Source organism: Camelus ferus, chromosome 14 (genome assembly GCF_009834535.1).
Source record: "Camelus ferus isolate YT-003-E chromosome 14, BCGSAC_Cfer_1.0, whole genome shotgun sequence".
NCBI classification, from domain to species: domain Eukaryota; kingdom Metazoa; phylum Chordata; class Mammalia; order Artiodactyla; family Camelidae; genus Camelus; species Camelus ferus.
This window is the reverse complement of record NC_045709.1, coordinates 36,507,181-36,534,739: the sequence shown is the minus strand read 5'-3', so window position 1 is coordinate 36,534,739 and position 27,559 is coordinate 36,507,181. Positions and strand designations below refer to the sequence as shown.

Sequence of the window (27,559 nt, the reverse complement as noted above, 5' to 3'; positions counted from 1 at the left end):
CTGTGTGCAGAATTTGGCCTGTTTTCAAATGGGGAAGAGAAAATCTGATGCTCTGCTTTGAAAAGGATTTACTAGGTTTAAAAAATGGTTTAAAATATTAATGGTGCTAATTTTTAAATCACATTTTCAACATACAGATTCTAACAATGAAAAAAGTTTTTAAATGTAATTCAATTTAAAAAATCACTTTATTTTAAACTTGAGGCATACTTTCTTGAGCATACTCTAATTTCAATTTGCAGGGCTAGTTTTTCTCCAGTGTGGGCAACCTTGCACTATATGAATCTTGAAGGACTTTATAAATATACCTGTATATATATACATGGATAGTTTTCAGTATATCAGATGCAGCCCATGTATAAATTTATTGTATTTTATAAATTATATTATGTACAGATTCCTTTCCATGAAAAGATAACTCTAGCAAATTCTATGTGGTGCTTTTCAAACTGAGACACTCTTACCCTGGGAATATACAGTAATGTACCCTGGGCTATTTTGAGGCTTTTGGGTGAATATGACCCTTCGGCTATCTACCAGGGGTGTCAACTTTACCAGAATTTTTTGTTTTTTGAGAGAGATATGGGGTCTGAAAAATGGAGATTGAAGGGCTATATTAACTATTTCTTAAACGGTAAGTAATTAAAATATTTTTATAGCAAAAAACTAGATATGTTATGTAATTAGATAAAAATTCTATGGACTTTAAAAATTGAAAATGGAGACTTAGAAAATAGGTCTTGCTTAAGAGTAGGGTTCTCAACCTCTGTGAGATGTATTTTCATTCTCCTCTACCATTACTGTAACATTTTAAATAAACTTTGCTAAAATAAGTATTTAATATGCCTATTTTAATTACTCTATGTAGAAGTGATTTGTAGGTTAGCAGATATTTGGTCCTGCCCAAAATGTCCATGAGACATTTGGTTCATGCCAAAGGGCCTTTGATATTTGATCTTATCCAAAACATCCATGAGCATATTCGGTTCATGCCAGATGGTTTTGGACAGGACCAAATATCAAAGACGTTTCAGTGTTGACCAAATGTTTCCATGGATGTTTGGGACGGGACCAAGTATCAAGGACCTTTTGGAGTGGACCAAATGTTCCATGGATGTTTTGGACGGGACCAAATGGTCCTGAGAATATCAAGGACCTTTTAGTGTGGACCTAATGTCTTATGGACATTTTGGGCAGGACCAAATGTCCTACAGGGGATTTTTAATTTACAGATCTCGGTTGATACAGATTGTTCTAAATCAGGAATTCAGATGAACATCCTGAATTAAGAACTTACTGATTAAAAATTTTAAACTTTGTCATTCACAGAATGGGGACTCCATAACAAGCAAGTGGTCACTTTTTACATTTTGACTTATTGAGAGCTCCTTCCTCTAGACTATGAATTCCATGAAGGGTAAGGATTGTGTCTTATTTGCGTTAAAGTCTAAGCGTCTATTACCATGCCTGGCTCAACAGTAGGTGTTGAGTTGAACTGAATAACAAACACATTCCTATAGTTACCCTGAAGCATTGCCCTTGTAACCAATAGAACATTCTGTTGCACATTAATTTGAACTTAAATGATTCAATTATCATGTTTACTTGCTAATGCCATCCTATCAATTATGTTTTAGAGTTGGATGTTTTGAAGAATAGCTTCTCCTTAACAAGACAGAATCCAGACAAAGCAATAATCTGTCTTTATTCAACCCAGACCTAATATGTTAATTCTGATTTAATTTAATTTTCTTCTGCTCACGGCACTGAAATTTTCAAATGGCTCATTTGGTGCTTAATTATCAGCTAAAATTTTTACCCTATCTAGAGAGAAGCCATGCTGTGTCAAGTACAGATCATTTATCTGGGCACATTTCTGTTCTTCTCACTATTGTTGGGCTTTGTGTTATTCAGGAAGGAATGCTTCCATCTGTGACTCTAATTTAGAGATAACTGATATATTTCAGAAAGGGTTTCTAAGTATTTCCTTGCTAAATGCCATGTCTACAAACTCCACATCTGTATTCTAAGCAGTATTGTACTGCTTCCCTCTTCTCTTAAAGAGTCACATCATAACAGCCAAACTAACCAGAGAGCCATGGAAACTTCCCTTTCATCTGAAAGGAACTGTATCCTAATAGCAGGAGTTTCCTGCTCATCAGCATCAATAACAACCAGACTCGTTAGTCTGTTCCTTTTCTGCCCGAGAGATATGCTGTCTTGCTATTCCTCACCCTTCCTGTATTAGTTTCCTATTGCTGCTGTACAGAATTACTGCCGACTTAATGGCTTGAAACAAAACAGATGTATTATTTGTAGATCAAAAGGCCAACACTTGTTTCATGGGCTAAATCAAGGTTTCGGCAAGTCTGCATTCTTTTCTTGGAGCTCAGGGAGATAATTCATTTTCTTGTTTTTTCCAGCTTCTAGAAATTGCCCACACTCCTCGACTTGTGGCTCCCTTCCATCTTCAAAGCCAGCAATGGAAGGTCCAGTCCTTCTCACGCTGCATGACTCTGACCTCCTCTAATGCCTCTGCCTTCCAGTTTTTAAGGGCCCTTGAGATTACATTGGACCCATCTAGATAGTCCAGGAAAATCTCTGTTTTAAGGTCAGCTGATTAGCAACCTTGATTCTCCCTCACTATATCACATAACATATTCATAGGTTCTGGAGCTAGGACAGTGACAACTTTGCTGGGGAGGGGGACAAGGTTATTTGCATCATGACCATGCCTCCCATTCCCTTTTTCTTCTAACTCTTAAACTTTTAATTATCCTTCCACTTCCCTTCTTCCCTGCCACTCCTTATTCATAGAGGCCTTTATTGATCCATCTATTATGTTTTATTTATTTTTGCTTTATTTAACCTGCACCTATATAGTATATGTTATATAAGTGCTGGATATGTAGGTGCCAGATGAAGCTTTTAAAAAAATATTAACATTTCAATCTTCGTGAAAATTCTACAAAGTTGTCCTAAGATGGGCACTACTTTCATCCTTATTTTACAGATGAGGAAACTGGGGCTCAAGGGAAATATCTATTTGTCAAAATAATTCTTCAATAATCAATATAATCCTTTCTTACTCATACATTTTACTTATGATGAAAAGAAACTGGGAAAAAATCATAGAAATAATCAGGAAGAAAGGATGCTTATTTCAGTATTCTGAGAGGTAAGTATAGTTGTCATTTCCTAGAATGAGTCTCAAAATTAAGAAGACTTGCCCAAGGTCAGGCTGCTGGTTGTTGATAATACTTGGGATGCCAAACTTATCTTTGTATCAGATGAGACTGTGCTGCCTGGTGAATATTTATAGATTTGGTTATGCATTGCTCTTTCTCTTTGTTGTTGATTGGCTACTTTTTAAACATGGTGAGGAGGCATACTGCATTTTGGTATGTTTACTGAATTTGTACCCTGTCCTGTGGTGGTTAGTAACTTACACTGACCTTGAACTGTGCTCTGTTATAAAGAAGTGTTTGGTTTGTATTTCACACCCTCCTTTTGATGTTACTTTCACACTGGATATTTCTGCTTAATGAAGGTCATTGCTTGTGGACAATGACCTTGGTCTTCTAGAACACCAACCTAAGAAACAGCGTGCTGAGCCTGCTGATTGAGGTCTTATTCAAATGCCTGTCTGTCTGTAGATGGATGAGGAATCTTATGACATGATCTCTTGGCTTTCTCTCTTATTATTTGCTTGTCCACATGTAATAAGGACAGAACAGGAAATTCTTTTTCAATTGTGTGAGCATCAGATTTGAACAAAAGTAATAGAACCCAGTCAGGTTTTCTCATAAAATTATCTTTAGGTTTCATGTTGAAGAAACATTTGGGTTAGTAATAATCTCACCCCACAGCATGAATTAAGGCAGAATTTGAGAAACATACTAGAAGGAGGGGTGCTGAGAGACATTTTGCTGTTTGTTCTGGTTTAGAGATATATTTGCATGGAATTAGGCAGCCTTCGGGAGAAATATTCCTTAAAGTGAGCTCACAGTGCCGTGTTTTTCATAAGGCTATCATCAATCCTTGAGAAATGCAATTACTTAGAAAACAAAATATAGCCTCTAGCAATTTACCTGAAATATTCCTATTCATATTGTTGTTTCAGAGCTTTGTTGTTATCAGGCTAGACAGCTTTTTTCTCAAGAATGTTTGTCTTGGTAACTAGATTAATTTTTAAGTGTTGGTGCATATATCTAGTGCCCAGTATTATTTATTGGAACAGTCTGAGGAGGTTATGTGGCCAATGGATTTCAAAAACCACTAGGTGTGCAGGATTTTATTTGGCCAGTAGAATCCATTTGGGCTACACCCATATTTACCATTTGCATTTCCTATTATTTCCTTTATGTCTACTAGAGGACAGTGTTTATCATGTTATTCATTTGTATCCTATATGGAAAGAGTAAGCTATTTTTGATTTCTTATCTATAATAAAATTTCCTGTTGGAACCAGCTGCACTTGTGACCATACTAAATATTACTTTAAAAAATAAAGCCAAGAAAAACAGATGCTTGTTGGTATATTATTGCTAGAAAATTGGAAATGTGCTAAAACTTGAGTACTTGGGGACACATTAAGCATGGACCATCAGTCAGCAGCCTGTAAGGCAGATAGTCTTTTAGATGGTCCCCAGTGACCCTAGCCTCCAGGTATTAGTGGCCTTCAATAATCTTCTCCTTTGGGTAACTTACTTCTAACATATAGAATATGGTAACACTGAAGCAATGTCACTTGCAAGAGATCATGACTTCTACCTTATAATGTACTCTGTTGGCTTCTCTGCTTGTGTGCTTTGATGAAACAACTGGTCATGTTGGAGAGGCCTCTATGGCAAGGAACTGAAGGTGGCTTCCAGTCAACAACCAGCAAGGAACTCGGTCCTGCAAACAACTACATAAGCTTGAATTGGGTTCTTCTTAAGTCAAGGCTACAGAAGAGACCCAACTTTGATGCCTTCATTACAGCCTGTGAGGGACCCTTAACCCTAGGACCCAGAGAAGCTGTGCCTGAATTTCTGACCTCAGAAGCTATGAGATAATAAGTGTGCATTATTTTAAGCTGCTAAGTTTTGTGATTTTTTTGTGTGTCTAGAAATAGGTAACTAATATACTCTGCTACTCTGGATTTATCTGCCCATACTTCCATTCTGTTGTGAAACATCTGATGGTCATGCCAGCACGAGCATGTAATGGTTGACCATACATCCCAACCATATTCATGCCTCATTGCATTCTTTTGCTGCCTCTTTTCCACTTAACAACACCAGCTTGAGGAAATTATCTTTGTTTCATCAGTCATTGTTCAGAAAATTTAATTTCATAAATGAAACCAGTAGCCTGATCAAAGTATCCCTAAGTATATAGTCCAACTTTGCAATCTAGGGGGATTTTAAAACTCTGTACTGCAGTTCCTAGTATTTGGAATCTATACTACATTTCTTCCTTCTGACTAGGCCACAGGTAACATTAGTAGAAATTAATAACACAATCAGAATAGATGCTAGGCAGTGATACCACATTGTTTTTGGCCTTAGGATTCAGAGGAACATATTAAACATGTTCTGTGATAAGGAAAAAATTCCACTCCTATCTTGTGCCTTCTTTTGCTATCTCTTTTTTTCCAATCATCCTTTAGATCCCAATTAAATGGCACTCTTTCCAGATACTTTCCCTGACTCCATTCTTCACTGCCCTTCCCCATGACTGGGCCGGGTGCCCCCACGATGTGCTTTCTACTCTAGAGTGCTTATACTGAAGAGATATTGTTTAATTATTGGTATTTCCCTATAGTCTTCTCGTCCCTGAAGTCAAGGAGCCGACATCTCTTATCCATCCCATATCTCTAGCGCCTAGCATACTCTCTGACGTAGAGTAAGCACTCAGTATTTGTTGAAGAAATAAACTTAAATATCTGTAATACACAATCAAAGAATTCTTACTAGTGGGATTAGCAAAAACGTGGGAGGAGGTGCTTGCCCCGGAAAATCTCCAGATCATGGAGCACCACTAACACTTGCTTTTCTGTAGTATTACTGCAGCACTCTACTGGAAAATTCGAGAATGCTGGATATAGACTCTGCAAAGAGAAAGCCACCTAGGGAAGTGTAACATTCAAGATCCATTAGAGTCAGATTGAGGGCCTATCATTGTAGTTCCAATTACTTCAGCATCAGGAGGTGTTGGCTATTCACATATCACTGAAAGCCGTGGGTTGTATCCTATTTAGAGGATCTGAGGAATGTGCCTCAAAGTACTTCACCTTTTGAAATAGTACTAATCAATGACTCACAGTGTAAGATGAAACGTGACTCTGATTGTGACGTAATTGGCAAATACGCCTTCCATGGCATTTCTCCCAAAGAACTATTTGTCAAGGTTACTGAAACCAGCGTGTGTACTTGTGTTGTGAAAGGCTTTCTCACAGAGGGACTTCCGCTTGTCTTCACAAGGACTGCAGACATCTATTTTGCCACCCAGAGAACAGGCATCCAGGGTGGTTAGAATAGCCCAGCTTTAGAAAGGGCTTAGCTGATTTCCCAAGGCACTCTTCAAAGTGGTGGGTACTTCCGGGACCAGCCAATCTCTTTATGTCCAGATCCGTTTTGGCCCCACATGCTCTGGAAAACTGCAGTTTTTGCTCAGAGAGGAATAAACGTGAAGAAAACCCTGATAAGTAACCAAAGTGTCCTTTGTCACGTGTGGCAGTTGGTTTTTACTGATTATGTCACAGATAAAAGTCAGGGATATTTTGAATACAGACAACCAACAGGGGAAGAAATGCAACAGCTTTAGGGTTTACAAATTAAAATTTCAGAACAATTTATATCCTGGAACACACTGTCCTTGACTGATTACTGATACCCTAAATGTTATGCTTCCCGGAAATAGAAATTTGTCAACTTAAATGAAGGATCTGATTTCACATTCAATCCAATGCTTGATTTTAATTTTCCTCTAAATTTGCAATAATCTTAAAGTACTAGTACAATATTCAGTTGTTTTCTGTTATTGCTGGGGATTGATCTGCTAAGTTAAAAAAGGGAAACAATTCATCCTCAGGTTTTTGGCTTTTCTCCATATTTGAAATAAATAAATCAAGAGTCAGGTATGTTTGGGTATTCTATATTAGATTTTTAAGGATGTTATTGTGATGGCTTTCTGTCTGTTTGTTTTCAAGTCATATTTTTCTGTGAATAAGTTTATTTCTCTCCCTTTCCAAATAGCTCTCTCCAAAAGTGCTGTATCGTATTTTCAAAAATTTAAATGGAATGTCACACCTCCTGAAAAAAGAAATATCCAGGGGTATTATATTTCAACCCCATGAAGATTGAGATTCACTCCACTTCTGAGCGTATATTGATGGCATAGCTTAGTGCAAGTTTTAGCTTGCCAGTCATCTTCTTCAAAGCAAGTTTAGTTTTCGAATATGTGTTGTTGGATTTTATTGCAACATAAGACAAAAGTTTAAACCACCTTGTTCATTTCAGTTCAGCAGAAGCAGAAGAGGAAGAGAAAATTTTACAAGGAAAACGTGGTTGAATTGTACCAAGACCTTGATACGTTTGTTCAGCAAAGGCTGAGGGTAGTCTATTAATATGAAAATCAAATAATGTTGGTGTAAATGTTGACTGGAGTTGTGGTGGGGGCTAGAGAAAATCAACAAAGTATTTATTTCAAGGGAAATCATATAACCCCAGTTCAGATGGTACAGGAAGTAAAGATGAAACCCTTTCTCCTTAGTTGTTGACTAAGATGCTGCAACAGAGCTTACACTGGGCTTCTGAAGGGAATAGTTCAGTATTTGAAAAGACTGTTCTGCAGTGTCCTCAGTGTGGACTTCAAATCTGCAGAATCCTAAGAACCCCAGATTTCCTTGCCCGGATTAAATAGTCTTCCTTGTTCTTGCCATTATTCATGTCAATCCTGTAGCTACATTGAGTCACGCTATTGAAATCAGTATTGAAATAAATCCAATTTCCCAAGTCTATTGTTTTTCATCATGCTCACAACAGATGTTAAGACTTGAAAAGGTTTGAGCCGAACACGTCTGCTGTTCCAAGTTAAGCACAGAAAAAGCCAGCTTACATGTTGCCGTCACGGTCTGTACTCTTGTAAATCCTGTAATGTTTGGTGTGAGATGATTCTGCTAGTGTTGATCAAACCTGCTTATCAATCTGGCATTGTGATAAGTCACTTTGAAAGTCTTGGCATAACATTCATCTGAAAAGCACAGAAAAGGGTCTTCTGGAGCAGAATTATCATTTACATGTGAGATAATGTTCCTAGAATTAGAATCTATAAAATGAAAGCTCTCCAACTCTAAACTTACATGTTAATTTTGCCTACTGAATAAAGTGCTAGATTTTCTTCTGTTAGACATAGATAAGGGAAAAAAGATAGATGCTGAACAACTCTAGGTAATAATGAACTTTTACTTACCTCGGTGTTATTTAGGCTTTCCTTTACGTGGGTATAATAATAAAACTGAAAATCCTTGGAGGGCGTTTAAGCACCTGCTAGTGCATTCTCTTAGTGCAGCAAAGTGAAGAGAGAGGGTTTGCAAGCTTCTAATATTATTAAAAATCAATTTATCAGTTACCTTGTAGTGCTCTCATTTTCCTGGGTCTCAGAAATGCTCCTCATTGCTTCCTCCCTATCCTCTTTCATCCTGAAGTTGTTTACCAACCTTAAATATTTTGAAACCTGCATTACTTTTGAAAGTTATTAAAAGGCAAATTTATTTGGGGAGACTTTATTTTCCTAAGCAATGTCAAGTTGTTGTTTCCTTTCCATTTTAACCTTTTTCATTTGGAAGCATGTTTTTACTTATTTCTGTAGTTCTGATTTCTACTTTCCTTGGGTTAGAGAGATAAATCTTTTGATTAAAGGTCAAGTAGGATTAAGGATAGTAAATGAAAGAGTGAACTGTGAAAACGGTGACTGTCAATTTTAGTCATCTTTTTGCATTTTTGTCATATTACTAAAAACTTGAAAACAAGATTTGATTTGGTATAATTTAAAAAACTTAACTGTTTATATTTCTATTAAAAATGAGATGTTGCAAAATAAAAATTTTAACCATTTCAGCCAAATTGGGGAAGCTGGCAGTCTTTAACTACAAGAATATTCAGAATAATGAAAGAAGTCAAACTGATAAATACTGATTGTTTACAACGTCTTCAGCCATCATACATTTTTGGAGCTAAAATTTATTACTGCAGCCAATGCAATTGCAAAATAATAGCTGTAAAATAACAATAGCTATTAAGAAATCATACCTATAAAAAGGAAAATATGAGGCAAAATGATCATTATTTGTAGATGATATGATTATATCCCTGAAAAATCCAAAACAATCAGTTGTCTGGCTACTAGAGAAATGATAAAATTCAGCAGGTTGGCTGGTTACAAAATTAATTAAAAAGTAATAGCATTAAAATTGATAGTATCACACAATTTAGAGAATAAAATAGAAGGATGGCAACAAAAATAATATGAGAAATGTGCCAGGCATAGATGATCAAGACTTAAAATATTGAAATATCTACATTTTTAAAAAATAACTCAACTTAATGGAAAAAAAGAAGTTCTACTTGGGTAGAAATGTTCAGTATTCAGTTCTTTTCTCTATAAATGAGTCTATGAATTCAATGCCTTCTCAATAAAATTGCCAGATGGACGATGTATTAGTTATACATTGCCACATAACCAATTAGCCGAAACTTGGTGTCTTAAAACAACAATAAATGTTTATTAATTCACTGAGTTTTGGTGTGTCAGGAATTTGGGAGCAGATAGTTGGATGATTCTGTATTGGAGTCTCTCATGAGGTTGCAGTTAAGGGAATAGTCATTTGAAGGCTTGACAAGGGCTAGAACTTTGCTTCTAAGATGGTTCATTCTTCATGGCCCTGGTTGTTGGTAGAAAGCCTCAGTTCCTCCAATTTGAGTCTCTCCAGAGGCTCCTTAAATGTCTTCACAACATGCTAGCTGGCTTCTTCCAGAGTGAATGATCCAAGAGAGAGGTTAGGATGGAGGTATCAAAGTCTTTTGTAACCTAGCTCTGAATGCCACAGTGTCACTTCTGCAATACTTGTTGGTTACACAGGTCAGTCCTACTTACTGTGAGAAGGGACTACCTAAGGGCATGAATTCTAGGAGTCATGGATCATTGGGGACCATCTTGGAGGCTGGCTACCACAGAAGGTTTGAAAATTGGCATATCAATCCTCATGGTCATGTAGAGAAGTAAAAATCTGAGAGTATCCAGAAAATTTTCTGGAATAAAAAAGTTAATAGTTACTTAAAAATCATTCTTTACCAGAACAATTATAAGCATTCTGTATGAACTGTAGTAATTATGCCTCCTAACATCCTTATGGGGTAGTTTTTATTATTATCTTCGTTACAGATGAGGACATGGAAGCACAGAGAGATTTAAATAACTTGCTCAAGGTCTCACAGTAAGTGGCAGAAGCAGGATTTGAACCCAAGCAAGTATGGCTCTAGAGCCCAACTCTAAGTGGAAAGGGTGGGAGTACCTCCTAGACTCAGTACAGATTTAAATCTACTATAATAAAAATAGTTCTGGTATGGCAACAGAAAGGGAAATTAGTGGAACCCAACAGAGTCCAGACACAGGTCCAAATACATGTGAGAATTTAGTGTGCAATGTGGGTGACATTTCAGATTAGCAGGGAAAATTCAGTAAATGATATCGTGATAGCCTGGCCAGCCATTTGGGGAAAAAATAAAACTAACTTTAATCATTCTTCATGTAAAACTTTCAAGCATAAAGTATTATAATCTAAGAATATGAAAACATGAAAGTACTGGAAGAAAACATTGCTAAACTGTTTTCAGTAAGAAGTAGGAAAAACTCTCCTAACCAATAAGTCACATAACAAGATAGTGATCAATTTGACTACACAGGCAAAATTTACCATAAGCAATCAAAAGATAAATAACATACTAGGGAGAGAGATATATCTTCACTTATGCAACTTGCATAGCTCTAGTTTCCTTATTTATAACGAGTTCTTGCAAAATAAAAAAGGAAAGACATAATTCAATGAAGAATCACAGAAACTGTGATGGGCAAGAAATATTGAGGGTTTATAAACAAGAAAAATGCTCATTTCTATTTGTAAAAAAGAAATGCAAATCAAGACTACAATAAGGTATCACCTCACACTGGTCAGAATGGCCATCATTAAGAAGTCCACAAATGATAAATGCTGGAGAGTGTGTGGAGAAAAGGGAACCCTGGAACACTGTTGGTAGGAATGCAGTTTGGTGCAACCATTATGGAAAATAGTATGGAGATTCCTTAAAAAAACTGAAAACAGACTTACCCTATGATCCAGCAATCCCACTCCTGGGCATATATCTGGAGGAGACTAATTTGAAAAGATACATGTACCCCAGTGTTCATAGCAGCACTGTTTACAACAGCCAAGACACAGAAACAACTTAAATGTCCATTGATAGATGACTGGATAAAGAAGTTATTGTGTGTGTATATATTAAAACACTACTCAGCTATAAAAAAATAATAAAATAATTTACAGCAATGGGGATGGACCTGGAGATCATCCTACTAAGTGAAGTAAGCCAGAAAGAGAAAGAAAAATGCCATATGATATCACATATGTGGAATCTAAAAAAAAAAAAGGGACATAAATGAACTTATCTACAAAACAGAGACAGACTCAACAGACATAGAAAACAAAATTACAGTTACCAGTGGGGAAATAAATTGGGAGTTCGAGATTTGCAGGTACTAACTACTATATACAAAATAGATAAACAGCAAAGTTCTACTGTATAGCACAGGGAACTATATCCATTATCTTGTAATGACCTGTATTGAAAAAGGATATGAAAAGGAGTATGTATATATGTATACATACACACACACACACACGAATTATTATGCTATATACCAGAAATTAACACAATATTGTAAATTAACTATACTTCAGTATAAAAAACTCCAAAAAAAAGATATCTGCAAAAAACATTTTGGGACTTTGAGAGCAACTGGGACAGTTTGAATGTAGGCTATATAATGGATCATAATTAAATTAATGTTAGTTTTCTTAGGTATAATAATGGTTTTGTAGTTATGAAAATATTTTTATTCTTAGAAGTTGCAATAGAAAGAAAAAAAACCCCATAGAGTTGACCTTTGAACAATGCAGAGGTTAATTCAAATATAATTTATAGTTGGCCCTCGGTATCTGTGGTTCCTCCCCATCTGCAGATTCAACCAACCACAGACCATGTAGTATTGCAGTATTTACTATTGAAAAATATCTGTGTGTAAGTGGATCTGCTCAGCTCAAACTCCAGTTGTTCATGGGTCAGCTGTGTATGGGGGTGGGGAGAGGTAAGCAAATGTGGCAAAATGGTAATTGAGGAATCTAAGGGAAGGTACTTTAAGGTGTTTACTATAACATTCTCTAGGTTATAAATTTTGCAAAATGAAAGGAAAAATATTAAGTATGGGTTAATTACTTGCACATTTCTGATGGATGTGTTAGTAGGTCCTTGATGCTGACTTCATCTTTGCCTTCAGGGTGAAATTACAATGTTTGGGGAGGATACTCAGGAAGGACCTAACTATGAGAGCTGAATGGGGCTCTTATTTTCACTAGAAACAAATTACAATTGTTAATGTGAATGAATGTGCTTCTGCAGCAGCCCTACCCATGGTCACTTTTTCCTCCTAAAACTGTTATATACATTTGATGGGTTATCTGGGCTCCATAGCTGACTGGTAGTCAGAGTACTGAACAGCTTATCATAAACACATTTGCTTTTAAAAGCTTGCATTGGATTTCTGTATAGGAATGTGGAAAATGATCTAGTTACACGGGCAAATTAATCAGTGCTCTTCTAGAAAAGCTTGGTTCCTCATCAGAGTTTTTCTTCCAACTATGTACTGGTTCTAAAAATGTGCTGCTCAAACCAGCAGCTTCAGTATCACCTGGGAAATTTGTTAGAAAGGCAAATGCATCGGAAATTGGGAGTGGGGTCCTGCAATCTGGCTTTAAAAGGCCTTCGATGAATGAAATTGACAGGTTCCCCTCATTGACACACAGGATGTCAGGAATGACCAGCAGTGCTCCTGCTGCTGTGGAGAGGGAGGGGGGACATCACACAGATTGTGGAATTCTTTATACCATTGGTCTGAACATGCTGAAAATACTGAAAACTTCTGGGAGACAGCATAATATCGAGGACAGCAGAATGTGGATTAATACCTCTAAAGATAATAGATTGCCAAACAATTCTACCCATTATATTAGCCCCAGCAGAGTTTGGTAAAGCCCCTCCAACGTGGGCCAGGGAAGACTTGGCAGAGGAGTAGCTAGCAGAAAAGTAGGAGTGGGCATGGGATGGAGGAACAGGACCACACCACAGCCATCTCATGCCACCACTGGGTAGGGCTGAAGGTCCAAGGGCAAGTCTGGAGAGGGACCTAGTCTGGGTGGTCGATCAAAGATGAGGACACACTTCAGGAAGGCAGGGCAGATATGAAGCGAACAGTGTGCCTGGTCAGCTCAGAGATGCTCCTAAGCAGTCTGGGAGAGGAGGAGCTGGACCCATTGTCGAAAGTTGGGTGCTGGCAAAATTCAAAGAAAGAAGCATCTAGGGACCTTCCTGGGGAGGTTAAAAGAGACTACACTTTGAAGTTAAAAGAAGTTTGATGTTTCAGGTTAAAAGAGACTCCACTTTGTAGGCAGGGAACAAAAAGACCCAGGGTACCTTGTCATAGGGACCAAAAGATGGGTATTTTTTAGGACAAACTGATGAAAGTAGGGGAGGGGGGAAACGTCTCACTGAGTGCTCTTCGGTTGGGATGCAGGACAAATGGGATTAGTGTTGAATCTCTCTAGGGCTTTGGGAAAGGTCAGACCTTCAAGCTGATTGTGGGAAAGAAGCAGAGAAGCGAGGCAAATCTCTAATACTAATACAAGCAGGAGGAGCCAGCGAAGGCACTGAGAAAATGCCAATCACCCTCTGTCAGAAAGGGAGCTGCTAACATCCTGTCAGGCTCAGCTTCTATTGATATTAAGGTAGGCTTCAGACTGGGGCAGCCATCATTATGGACAGCTGTAGAGAGGTTAAAAGAGGTAGAGAATGTCCTGTTATTTGGAAATTCTCAGGACACAGAGACAGCCTTGATTTATGATGTTTTTGCATGATTAAAAAAATGCAAGAGGATCCAAGAGGGCATTTATATACCAGACATTTATGATTGCTTAGCCAAGAAACTATACAGTATTATTGGAAACACTATGTAACAATGGTATATTAGTTAAAGAAAAGTAGATAACATGAATAATTAGGCTATTCATTGCTGATGAATTGTTTATCCCAGTTTAGAGAGTGCTTTGCTGTACATTTTTGGATGTGGTGCACATTACTGTGAGTAGTAAGGTTACACTTTTGTCTCCATGTTGCAAATGAAGAGGTGCGGGCTAACAATAACGAAATGTCATGACTCATCAGTAGAAGACTATGATTCTAGCCTAATCTCCTGACGCCTTACTTTATCACAAGGTTCTGCTGATCCTACTATAAAAAATGTTTTTGGCTCTTTTGAAATGACTTTATTTCCTCTTATTCTTTGAATAATGTGGAATAGAAAATAAACATGAGTAAGAAATTTTTAAATATTCCTTTAAAAAAGCTGTTAGGGAAAGCTAACATGGCTTCATCCTCCCATGTGTGACTTTGGACCCTAAGCTGTACCATTTTAAAGTAACATCTAACTACCCTTTTCCCATCTAACTTCAGCTGCAGTTGAACCTTGAACAACAGGAGTTAGAGCTTTGAGGGTACATTTATGCAGGGATTTTTTTTTTTTCAAAAGTAGATACCAAGCCATAAAAAAAAGAATGAAATAGTGCCATTTGCAGCAACATGGATGGATCTAGAGATTATCATAAGTGAAATCAGGCCAAGAAAGACAAATATCATGATGACACATACATGTGGAATCTAAAAAATGAACTTATTTAGAAAATATAAACAGACTCACAGACATAGAAAACAAACTTGTGGTTATGGGGGTGGGAGGGGGGAAGAGATAAATTGGGAATTCAATATTTTTGCATATACTAACTACTGTAAGTAAAATAGATAAACAACAAGGGCCTACTGTATAGCACAGGGATCTATATTCAATATATTATAATAACTTTTGATAAAAAAGAATCTGAAAAAGAATCTGTATATATGTGTATAACTGAATCACTTTGCTGTACACCTGAAACTAACATAACATTGTAAATCAACTATACTTCAATTTAAAAAAAAAAGAAAAAAAAGTAGATTATTGTGCTATATGATCTGAGGTTGAATCCTCAGATGAGGAATCATTTAATACAGGGATTACCTACACAATCCATATTACTGCTGTGCTAGTGCAGTAGCAATTTTATTCTATAAATAAATAAAATATAAAGTAAATAAATACATACATAAAAGCTTTGTAATGATTTCTAGCAAAACAGTTAACATTTTTAAAAAGTTCTCATTCAATGTAATTTATTTACAGAAAATATATTTAATTCTTGGGTTAGAATGCATTATATTTGTTGGGATTCATTTAGTTTACTAGTTGTTTAGATGAGAAGCTACTGTAACGGAGACCCAAACACAACAGAAGTTGGCTCATTGCACAATTCACTGTGGGTATTCCTGAGCAATGTGAGACTCTGCTCCACTTGGTGATTTGGAAACCAGGCTCCTTTCGTTTTGTGATTCTCTCTTTCTGTCATCCTCAGTGCCCTGTTGTCATTTGTGAGGCACTGATAGAAGAGAAGGAGAGAGTGGAGGGGGCACACTCACTTATCAAAATGCTTAGCTCATGGCCATCGATCCCAGAGAAATGAAAACACACGTGCATGTCAAAACCTGCAGGTGAATGTTCATCGCATTTTTATTATTCACAATAGCCAGCACTTGGAGAAGACCCTCATGTTCTCCAATGGGTTAATAGTTAAACTGATATCTTCACACTACGGGCTACTACTCAGCCAGAAAAACTACTAAGCTGTTGATCTGTATGCAACAGATCTGATGAATCTCAAAGGCATAAAGCTGTGTGAAAAAAGCTGGTCCTAAAAGATCACATGCTGTGTGATTCTATTTATAAGGCATTCTTGAAATGGCAAAATGATAGATGTGGAGAATGGATTAGTAGTTGGGAGGGGTTAAGGATCAGCGAGGGAGGGTGTGCCTATAAAGGTATAGCTTGGGTGATTGAACAGTTCCATGACTTGATTGGGATGGTACCCCTTCCATTACAGGAAGCTACGAGGCTGATACAATTGCATAGAACTCCTCCCTCTACAAAGGTCTGCTCACAAATATGAAGAGCAAGTGTAAATTTCCAGCTTTTAATATTACACTAGAGTTATGCAGAATGTTACCGGTAGGAAAAGCTGAGTGAAGGAGGCATGGAATCTTCCTGTACATTTTTTTTTTTTTTGCAACTTCTTGTGAATCTATAGTTCTTTCAAAATTAAAAGTTTAAGGAAAAGAAACTTAACCCAGAAGCAGCACACATCATTCCCTCAGACTTAATTCACAAGGACTAATTGTATGGCTCTACATAGCGACAAGGGCAGCTGTGAAATATGGAAAAGGGAAAGGATTTTGGCAGGCAGCGAGCCTTCTCTGCAACAACAAAAAATACTAATTTCCCAGGGAAAACAGATTGCTAAATCCAAAGGCATTCTCCCCAGTCTATATGACATTCCCTTTATTATGTATTCCTCCTAAAGCCTTATCTTCTAAGCATTTGTGTGGTTACATGTATCCAACATCAGCTATCAACCTTTTGAGAACATCACCATGACATATCCTTTCATCATAAAGTTCAGAAGGAATGCAAAAGTCAAAAGATTAAGGTATTTTTTTATCATGATACTTTGTCAAGTTATAGATGACATATATATTTATTTGCATGTGGTCCATTCAGCAAATTTTAGAGCTTAATAAATATTACATAATCAACTTTTATATATTTTTGGAAATGGAAAAAGATACCATTTGAAATTCTCCTCCTCCATTAGCATTATTGTTAAAAACTGTAACATAAAAGAAAAATATATGAAAAAATATCCACCCTCATAAAATATATTTTGAAATTTTTATTTTGGTGAATATTGGAAAAGTTAAGTGAGCCAAGAATTTATTTTACTCAATATGCTTGAAATGAGAAAATAGTTTATAAAAATATAAGATGGCTATTATTTAAAAAAGAAAAATAAATGTTGGCAAGGATGTGGAGAAATTGGAATGCGAGTGCATCACTGGTGGAAATGTAATATCCTGTAGCCTCCATGGAAAACAGTTTGGTGACTCCTCAAAAAAAATTGAACACAGAACTGCCATATGAGCCAGTAGTTCCACTTCTAGGCATATGACCAAAACAACTGAATTTAGGAACTCATAAAGATACTTGTATACCTAATGTTCCTAATAACATTATTCATAGTAGCCAAAAGGTGGAAAAAACTCAAATGTCTATCTATAAATGAATGAATAAACAAAATGTGGTATATATACACAATGGAATATGATTCAGCCTTAAAAAGGAAGGAAATTCTGAAAAATGCCACACCATGGGTGAACCTTGAAAACAGTATGCTAAGTAAAAGAAGTCAGATACAAAAGGACAACTATTGTATGATTCTGCTTATACGAGGTCTCTGGAATAAGCAAATTCATAGAGATAGGAAGTAGAATAGAAGTTACGAGGTGTTGAGGGAGAGTGGGCTGAGAGTTAATGCTTAGTAGAGACAGTTTCTACTTGAGAAGATAAACAGGTTCTGGAAATGAATAAGGTGGTGGTTGTACAACATTATGAATATACTTAATGCCATGGAATTGTACTCTCAAAAAATGGTTACAATGGTAAATTTTATGTTATGTATATTTTACCACAATTAAAAAGAAGTATGTATGAAAAATACCAGAAGAAAAGTATTTTAAGACTTTAATTCAATGGCTGTTTGTGCTCATCCAAGATACAACACAGAATTTTGTCAGACCAAGAGGAAAGAATAGATTAAAAGTCATTCATAATCTTCATTCTAAGTAGTAAACACTGCAGAATGCAGAATTGCCAAGGGCTGAAAAGTTATTTTAAAGAAAAATTTATAAGTACCTGTTTAAAGGGACATGCTTCAAGTTCTTTGAAACAGATTCTTCCTTTCCTTCCAAAGTGATTTAGGATTAGGCACTCTCTTTGGCTAGGTGAAGTTTAGGTCAAATTTTGGATCCAAATGTACATGTGTCAAATGACAGAAGTCTGGGCAGAGATATTTTAGATGTAGTTTGCTGGGGCTGGAACCCAGAACTCCTCCTTACTAACCCTCAAATTTTCCACCTTAACATACTCATTTTCAAAATATGCCACCCCTGTGCTGCATGAGACAGTGAACATGGAGATCAGGGTGTGGTTTAATCTAAAAGGATGTAATTTGTGGCCATGAGTGTTCTCATGGTGTTCTACTCAAATATTCCATAACAGTCTATCACGTTGGCAGGGGAAGGGTGTGAGGTAGGGGTACCAGTATTAGGCCTGACCTCATTTAACAAGTATTGATTGGATTGTCTCTCTTCTTCTGCTCTGTGCTAGGCCTTGAAGAGTCATAGGTGAAAACAACAGGTATATAATAAGAATTCAAAATCATACTTGTCGCACTATTCCATCTCTATCCTAAGAGTCTTCTTTGTGAAAACACTCTTTTCAACTGTGACATGCAGCATATATTATGCTAATGTTATTATTTCTAAAACTATTACTTATTATCTAGATAGGAAGATTAAGGAGAGGCCATGGGTGTGAAGTGTGAGTATTTTCAAGTTTCATATCTTTATGAGTCCAGAAAGTATGATTTCTTCTAAAAAATATGGTCATCATATCTCTAGAGGAAAGAGCAGATATTTCAGAAAAAAATTGGAATTTTTGTGTTTCAGTTTCACAGCTTCCTAGATAATTCACTGTGGCTGAGTCAAAAGACTTAAGCCCAAATTTGTTATTATTTAAAAGTGAGAATCATAATTCTCCAAGGTTGTTGTCATATTAAATGAGATAAATTATAAAGAAATCTTTTGGAATCACTAATGTACACTAAAGGGGCATTAACTTTGCTATGCGTATTTTAAAATGATCTTGTCTACTACTGAATTAGTTTTGCTCCTTCTCTAAGGAGAGGACTAAAGGAATGGAGGATACTGAATTTTGTTATACGCATGAATATCTTTGAATTCTTTTCAGGTACATGTAAATCAAAAACATTTTTTCATATTCTTATAATTTTTTGTGTTTAAGAATCACCTAGGGACCTCGTAATAAAGCTGTGGATTCTAGTCTAGGGCCCAGACAGTCTTATTTAGTGAGTTTAGGGTAGTAGTTTTCAGTCTTGAATATTCAACAAAATCACCTAGGGCATTTTAAAACTTCCCTGCACCCAGGCTGTACACCAGACCCATTATGCCAGAATTCTGGGGCTGGGACCCAGGCATCAGTACCCTAGATGATTCTGGTGTGGGTGGCCCAAGAACTATCACTTAAGAAACATGGACTTAATAAGTTGTTAAATTGAGCTTCAAATAATTGCAATTTGTATTTTCCTGTTGTGCAAAGGAAGATACTTGTTATCTAAAAAACAAAAACAAAAGCAAACCAAAAAACAAAAACAAAAAACAAAGCGTAAATACAGGACAGAAATAGACTCATAGACATAGAATACGGACTTGTGGTTGCCGGGGGGCGGAGGGTGGGAAGGGATAGACTGGGATTTCAAAATTGTAGAATAGATAAACAAGATTATACTGTATAGCACAGGGAAATATACACAGTCTTATGGTAGCTCACAGAGAAAAAAATGTGACAATGAGTGTGTATATGTCCATGTATGATTGAAAAATTGTGCTGAACACTGGAATTTGACACAACATTGTAAAATGATTATAAATCAATAAAAAATGTTTAAAAAAAAGGAAGATACTTGTTATAACACAGATTTAATAGCAACATTTAAAAATATTTTTTAAAGAAAAGCTGAAATAAAATAAATATTCTAATTCTGTAAGGTAAAACTTTATAAAACTCTAAGATTATATTCTTAGACAATGATATTATAAAAGCAATATTTATTGAGAAATGAATGATAAAAAGATTTGAATTTTAAAATCTTTTGGTTACAGGATTATAGGGTTCAAATGTACTTTTTCAAATCTGATGGCTGCATGTTTTGTTCCCTGTGCTTAATGTATTTAATTAAATATTGATCCACACTTTACTTAAATCATAGCTGTTGACTGTGATGCTGGTACAACCTTACTATGCTTGTTTTCTGAGATAAACTCCTAATTTCCTGCTTCTCAGCTCTTACTGGCTCTTTTTCCTGTTCTTTAAGACCAGTCCACTTCTTAGATGTTAACAATGATGAAAATGAAAGGGATGTAAATGAGGTAACATTAAAGCTCTTTGCAAAGTATAAGAACAAAACCACATCACTCATTATTGTTGTTGATGCAAACAACTTGGAATGTTCTAGAACTCAGTTACACTGAGGTTACAGACCGAAGAAGCTGGTAATATCTCTTGTCTGGAGATCTTGTTTTGTAACCTGATCCCTTTACCAGGGGCCCACTTTCTTCTTCTTCTTTTTTTTTTTTTTAATGCTCCCCCCCCAATAACTGTTCTGGCTCTACATCCATTACTGAGCAACTTTCTGTTGACAATTCATTAAAAACTCATGTCATGATTTTTAGTTGTTTCCCCCTGTAAATGTATGAGGTCAAAGAGAGTTCACAGAGCACAATATTTCACTCCAAACACCTACATTTCTCACGTGGTTTTGTTCAACACCCCCTCCATGCCCACACCAGCCCACCTTCCCCGACACTGCTTGCTAATTCTTTTCTGTTTTCCTGTGACACACTCAGGTTTCTCTCTGTTATTAATGCATAATAGTTCGTTAAATCCAAGTTCTCCTTCTACACCTGCAGGTGGAAACCTGCTACTCACTCCAAAATACAGGGCTCTCCGGTTATAGGGCCACCCTTTTTGCATCAAAGGTGGGGTTATAATTAACAAAATTTTCAGAACCCAGTAATAAAGGAATGGCTGCTTTGTATCAAAGAATGTTGTATATGAAGGCCTATTATGTTAAGCTTTACTGTATCTGAAGAAGCTAGGCTTTCTGTCCAGCTGGTAGGCATGTTCCATGAAAAAAGGGCTTCTCCCACCATAAGCATTAATCTAGACTCTAGCCAGAAAGCTTGATGATGTTTAGAGCTTTTAAAAAACCATCATTTTCTCTTTTGTTTTCAATTACATGGTATAATTCAGGATCCACAGTATAATTCTTCATTTTAACAGAAACATAATAAAATGGAGTAAAAATTCAATTTTTGCCACTCATATTTATACATTTTCTCTTCTTAGTCAACTGTCAATTATTTAGAATTTGTCTGTGTTGGGCATTATTTTATCCATTTACATCTTTCTGTTTTATTTTTGAGTTTAGACAAAACATTCTGGATTCTCCAGAGAAATGAAAAGAGACTAAATAATGAGTCAGTTATGATATTGGAAGGGTTGTATCAAAGCTCAATTGTAGGATGCTTTGAAACTGTTGGCAAATGCCAATGTTTATCATTACTAACGATCCAAGTCTTCATAAACTTCCTAATTCCTATTTCGTGGTGTAAATGTGTAAAGGACATGTTTCACTCCCAGGAAACATTTATCGTGATATCACTGAGACCTAGAAGAGGCATCTAGTTTCATCAGAGTCTACTGTGCTTAGACTTAGGAGAATTAAGTCTGTAAAAGAAAAATGGTGCCTCCTTGAAGTTGTGCAGTTGGAGCCGGCAGGTGGGAGTGTGTGTACTCATAATCATGGAAGGATAAGGACCCAGTGCATTTCACCAAGGTTATCCCTTCTCCTAGAGCAAAAACCAAACCCTCCGTTATTGGGGGCTTACCGTCTTGCAGCATATTAGAGAAAGGGACTGAAAGTTCTCTGAGCAAAACTACCAAGTAGGGACTGGCTGATTCCTGGTCAGAACCAACTGCAGGAGAGCGAGCAGAAAGATATTTGGTTATTGAATCAAAAGATCACCCCCTCCTTGCCCAGTTTTCTGCACAGTGAAGCAGAAAGCAGACGCCTTAACATACCCAATTGCCTTAGGGATTGTTAACAGATGTCTGATGACTCCGCATGAGTATAATCTGGGATCCTGCGATATGGCCATCGTTTGAGCTGCCACCGAAGCCTTTCTGGGCAAAGCCTGGGGAAAGAAGATGCTGAAAGTTATATTTTTAATCTGTGATCCTTCCAGCCAGCCTTGCACATCTGTCAGCACCTCACTGGCCTCTGTCATCAGGGCAGCGGATGCACAAAAAGACTGATGAGCTCAGAGAGGAGGCTGTTAGACCCTCTCCAAGGTGATTTCTAGGGCTTCGCTGCACTTCAATAAGTAGAGTGGAGCAAAGGATATAAAGCAGGGTGGGTTCCCCCTGCCCACTCACAAAAGGGAGGAAAAAAAGATGAAGCTTTATATAATTTTTGTGTAGAGAAAATGTGTGGGGAGAGCAAGAATGCCAGAGCACTGGGGATTATTTTCAGAAAAGGATTTTTTTTTTTAAATGTTGTCCTCTTTCCACCTCTTAAAAAAAAATAGGAGAATTTGATGAAATTTCCTGATAGTATAATTATGTTGATGAGTTAATGAATGGTTGAAAACTTGGGGTTTCCACTAATACTAATTTAGCAATCCACTTCTCTCTGGCCTCAGTTTCTCAATAGGAAAGAGGGGGCTATGTCTAGATCAGTGCAGTGCAGTGATGATCTATCATCCTGCCTGCACCTTAGAAATCATCTGGCAAACGGTGAAGGCAAGCGCCAAAGAAAACCAACAGACAAATTGATGACTGGCTTCCAGCCATGTAAATTTTGATTTATTTGATTCATGTCAGGTCCAGGCATTGCTCTTTTTAAAACTTTCCACCACCCCCAAGAGATGCTAATATACAGCTGGGGTTGGAAACCAGAGATGTAGAGTTAAAGATATTCTCAGCTGCAATATTTTGTAACTGTTTATTTGCAACTTTTTTCTTCCTTCCCTTTAGAATAATGAAATTTTGTCAATTCTTTTGCTTATTCCTACTTTTTCTTTAAAATGCTTTCTTTGTAATTTTTGCAAATATATGAAAATTTTATGTAACATATATGTAACTGATGAAATATAATACTATGAAAACCCATGAACAAATCATCCAACTTAAGAACTAGAGTCCCACCATTAGTTTGGAAGTTGCTTATCTGTCCCTCTAAATTCTTGTATCTCCTGATTCCCTCAAGGGTAATCAGCATTATGGATTCTGTCTTTATCATTTCTGTTTTTAAAATATTTATCATTATTACTCTATGCATGTATTTCTAAACAGTATCTGTATTGTTGGCTGTTGCTGGATTTTGAGCATTATAAAAATAATATACTCTGTTATGCAATTTTTTTCACTTGAAATTGTTTTTGAGTCATTCTTGCTGTGCATAGCTGTATTTCATTCATTTTCATTGCTGTGTAATACTTCATTTGTGTGACCATAGCACAGTTTGATAAGTCATCCACCTGGCAATGAAAATTGGGTAACCTGTTACCCTATTCCACTCCATGTCATTTTTAGAATTTTTGCCAGTCTAATATGTATAAATTGGTACTTCATGGTGGTCTTAATTGGCATTTCTCTGATTACTAAATGTCTTTTACCATGTTTTTTTGCTATTTGAGTTTTTACTTCCATGAAAGGCCAGTTCAAGTTTTTTGCCCATTTTTCTAATGGTTGTTTTTATTTCCTTATCAGCATGTAGTACATCTTTATCCATTTCTAATATTAACTCCTAGCAAGCCATATATTTTGAAACATCAATTTTATATGTTGCAAATATCATTCTGTGGTGTGTTGATGAGAAATGATTCATTTTAACATGGTCAGCATCATCAATCTTTTCTAACTATGCTTTCTGTACTTCAAGAAGTTGTTCTGTACCCTCACATCCTGTATCCAGCCATCTTGCTAGATTCATTAATTCTAATAATTTATCTGAATATATTTTGGGGTTTTTCTGTATAGATAGTCATATCATTTGCAAATTATGATAGTCTTTTTTTCCCCCTGTATTTTCTTTTCCTTGTCTTTTAGTGCTTTTGGGACTGCAGGTACCATGTTAAGTGGAAGTGGTGACATATGGCGTCCTTTCCTTGTCACCAATTTTAAAGGAAAAGCTCCTAACATTTCACCAATGAAACATGGTATTTGCTGTAGAGTTTTGAGATATGCCTTCTATTAAATTAAGGAAGTTCCTTTCCATTTCTAGTTTGTTAAGAGTTCTGTTCCTTCTTTGTTAATCAGGTTTATTACTTTATAATGTTTATAAAACATGTTGACCATGTTTTATCAGTTTACCTTTTGGCTGTGATGTAAACCAAAAGTCCATGTACTTTCTTCATGTTTACCTCAGCATTCCTAAAACCTGGAACAGTGCCTGATACTTAGAAATTGCTCAAGAAATATTTTTTGAATGGTTGACTGATGGTTTTTCTATGCATGATTCAAGCCATATCTATATTTTTTATATAAAAAATATCTACGACTGTGTCTGACTATAATAGAAGGTCATTTATTAGTACTGTAAGAATTAGTTCAGATCTTTAAAACTTGCAAAATGTTTAAGTAATATGTGGTGTATTGATGGTGTATCAATTCAGTGAAAATTATACATAAATTATAATACATTTGAAGGCCATTAAAGACACAATGAAAATCCTATGACATAATGTTTAGTGAATAAATGACAATAAAATATCATGTGCTGCTCAGTTTGGGTACAACAATGCACATACCTGGACAGAGTCCACAGGACTGTACCAAAATTAAAATACCTGTTCATTAGATTATTGTTCATATAGATGATTGTGTTGATTTTCTGGTCAAACCTTTCTTAATGCTGCAATAGTGCTTATATAGGCATTAAAAAAAAAAAGAGCAGAAAGATGCTGTATTATTTTTCTAGGGCTACTGTAATAAATTACCACAAATTTGGTGGCTCACAATAAGAGAACTTATTCTCTCACAGTTCTGGAGGCTGGAAGTCCAAAATCAAGGTGTCAGTAGAGCTGAGATCCCTCTGAAGGCTCGGGGTGGTGGTGGGCAGTCCCTTACTGCTCCTTCCAACTTCTGATGGCTCCAGGCATTCCTTGGCTTGTGGCTGCATCACTCCAGTCTCTGCCTCCATCTTCACATGGCCTTCTCATCCCCCTATATTTTACATCTGTGTGTATGTGTGTGTGTGTGTGTGTGTGTTTATAAGGACACTTGTTACTGGATTTAGGATAGTCCAAGATGATCTCATCCTGAGATCCTTAATTATGTCCGCAAAGATCATTTTTTTCCAAATAAGATCACATTTGCAGATCCCTGGGAGGTTACAATGTGCCCGTATCATTTTGAGGGTCACCACTCAAACCACTAAAGGCACATATTTTCCTGAAACTAAAGTACAGTATCTTCAAATATTCCAGTATTTGCAGACCATGGGTAGTGTACACATAAATTGAACAGCACCATATATACATTTAAAACAACATATTTAAGTGGGTTTTGGCTATGTATTGTTTTGTTAAAAGGATAAGAATGGGTATAAATGGTGATTGTGGCTTAAATAATTTATAAATCCAACTTTGATATGAAGCTTTTTGAAGGCTATGTTTTCTGTTTTCTGTGTCTCACACTTGCCTTCCTCACCAATTTGGAAATGGGGCCATTTAGATTTTCGTTCATGTTGTTAACAAATATGTGATTTAAGGAGATGGAAGAGGACTCTTTTATGTGAAGCTGTGAATGTTAAATAGAATCTTCCTCAAGCATTCTCTGCTTATTTCAATCATGTCTCTTCTCATCAGTTTGATTGGAATAAGTGGCAAGGTTTTTCCCAATGTAATCCCTGGGGTATACAAATCACTGTTTGCCCGACACACTGTTACCGACTTTAAAGACACCCGCTTTGTCTATCACAACTTCTAAGTTGTAGTTATCTTATTTTGTCATGATGTTAGTTTAAGTCTGCTCTCCTTCTCTCTTACAGAATTAAAACCGTGTCTAAATTTATTGAGGTAACGCTGGTTTGTAACCTTATTTAAATTTAATGTGCACAAGGTTATATTTCTACCTCTGTATACGCTACGACGTGCTCACCACCAAAAGCTTAGTTTCCATCCATCTCCATACAGTTGACCCCCTTTACCCATTTCACCCTCCCCACACCACTTCCCCTCTGGTAACCATTATTCTGTTCTCTGTATCTAAGTGTTTGTTTTTCTTTGATTTGGTTTGTTTATTTATTTTGTTTTTGAGTTTGATTTTTATATTCTACATATAAGTGAAATCATATAGTGTTTGCTTTCTCCATGACTTATTTCACTTAGCATAATACCCTCAAGGTCCATCCATGTTGTCACAAGTGACAAGATTTCATCTATTTTTATGGCTGAATAGTATTGCATTGTATGTGTGTTGTGTTTGTGTGTGTGTGTGTGTGTGTATACCGTATTCTCTTTATTCACTCATCCATTGATGGGCACTTGAGTTGTTTCCATTTCTTAGCTACTGTTAATAATGCTGTAATGAACATAGTGGTGCAAATATCTTTTCAAATTAGTGTTTTCATAATCAGATAAATGCCCAGAAGTAGAATAGCTGGATCGTATGGTAGTTCTATTCTTAATTTTTTGAGGAGTACTCATACCATTCTCCATAGTGACTACATCAATTTACATTCCCGCCAACAGTGTATGGAGGGTTCCCTTTTCTCCAAGTCTTACAGAATTTTGACCCTGTTAGTCATGCTCTGCATTCAGGGAGAACATAATGATTCAGTTTTGTTAGGGGAGAATTAATTACAAAATTACTTAGTCTAGCTTTCTGTCCCTAAGCAGGCAAACACCTTGACCATCCAAGTTCTGTCTCTCCAGAAGACAGGGTTATGAGTCTATTCTTCAAGTGAGCATCCTACCATGTGTCCTTATATTAATATATTATGCTTTTACTCTCTATAGTATTTTTGTTTATTATATTGATTAGTCAAAAACAGAACTGAAAAGAATTTTAAAATGCATTGGAAAGAGAATCTGACCCAGTTGACAATCCATAATTAGAGATTTTTTTAATATTGAGTTTTCAAGGTTGTTTTTAATGTGTTTTTTTTATGTTTATTTTATTTCTTTTGCAAACTTCGTGTCGTTTTCAACTTTGGCTTTAGTATCTACTACTTAAGGCTGTTTCACCTTGTGGGATTTCTCATTCTCTGTAATTTCATAAAATTTCCCCTTCTTATGGAACTTGCTGAATCTTTGTCTCTTTCTATAGATCTTATTCAAAGCTGTAGTTTGTCAAAGAAAGAGCAAATCACAAGGGCCTTCAAGACATCCCTCCTGTAGGC

General features: G+C 36.4%; 1 protein-coding gene and 1 long non-coding RNA gene across 2 annotated transcripts in view; one reads left to right on the top strand and one right to left on the bottom strand.

Moving 5' to 3' along the window:
- HS6ST3 (heparan sulfate 6-O-sulfotransferase 3) overlaps positions 1 to 27,559 on the top strand; it is a 582,522-nt gene that overhangs the window by 200,975 nt on the left and 353,988 nt on the right. The gene's annotated exons all lie outside the window — the stretch shown is intronic.
- LOC116668660 lies at positions 1,871 to 26,382 on the bottom strand. The gene is made up of 3 exons (XR_004325895.1): positions 26,306 to 26,382; positions 5,415 to 5,420; positions 1,871 to 1,881 (listed from the first exon to the last, which is right to left on the bottom strand). It is a non-coding gene; the product is annotated as an uncharacterized LOC116668660 (long non-coding RNA).